This window comes from Triticum aestivum, chromosome 6B (genome assembly GCF_018294505.1).
Source record: "Triticum aestivum cultivar Chinese Spring chromosome 6B, IWGSC CS RefSeq v2.1, whole genome shotgun sequence".
Classification (NCBI taxonomy): Eukaryota; Viridiplantae; Streptophyta; class Magnoliopsida; order Poales; family Poaceae; genus Triticum; species Triticum aestivum.
The window spans coordinates 202,006,773-202,007,514 of NC_057810.1; positions in this window are offsets into that span (position 1 = coordinate 202,006,773).

Here is a 742-nt window from a genome sequence, read left to right on the forward strand (position 1 = left end):
TTTAAATGCTAAAAAAATTGTGGAGCCCACCTCGATCCCCCTCCATCTCGACCGCTATCCCACCTCGCCAGATCCGGTCCCCCTCGGCGCCGAGCACCCCCCAAGTCCACCGGCCGCCGCCGCCGACCCACCGCACCCTCGATTCCCCTACCCAACCGTCGCCGCCGACCCCCCGCACCCCGCGCACTGTCTTATAAAAAAAATAAGTATCAAACAGCTTTTTAAATGCTACTGTCTTATAAAAAAATATTACTGTTATTATTTAAACAAGTTTGAACATATTTAAACATAAATAAGTATCAAACAGCTTTTTAAATGATAAAAAAAAAATTTGTGGAGCCTGGGAGTCGAACCCAGGACCTCCTGGTGTGAGAACTGGCTACTGACCAGTCGAGCTAGTAGACTGGGCTTGACATGGATAGGTTCTGGTAGTACATAACCTTTTGGCTCGAGTTGAAATAAAAAAAAGTACTAATGGCGCACCACGGTGAGGTGCGCCATTAGTATGGACATGCTAATGGCGCACCACGGTGAGGTGCGCCATTAGTATTGTGGCCCGATCCCCCCTTCCCTCTCCCCCTCGCCAGTTCTCTCCCCGTCGATCCACCGCCGCCGCCGCCGCTGCCCTCGCCCTCGCCCTCGCCCTCGCCCTCGCCCTCTCCCTCCCTCGCCCTCTCCTCGCCGCCCGGACGCCGCCCGGATGCCGCGCCGACGCCGCCTCGACCCCGCCCCGACCCCGCCG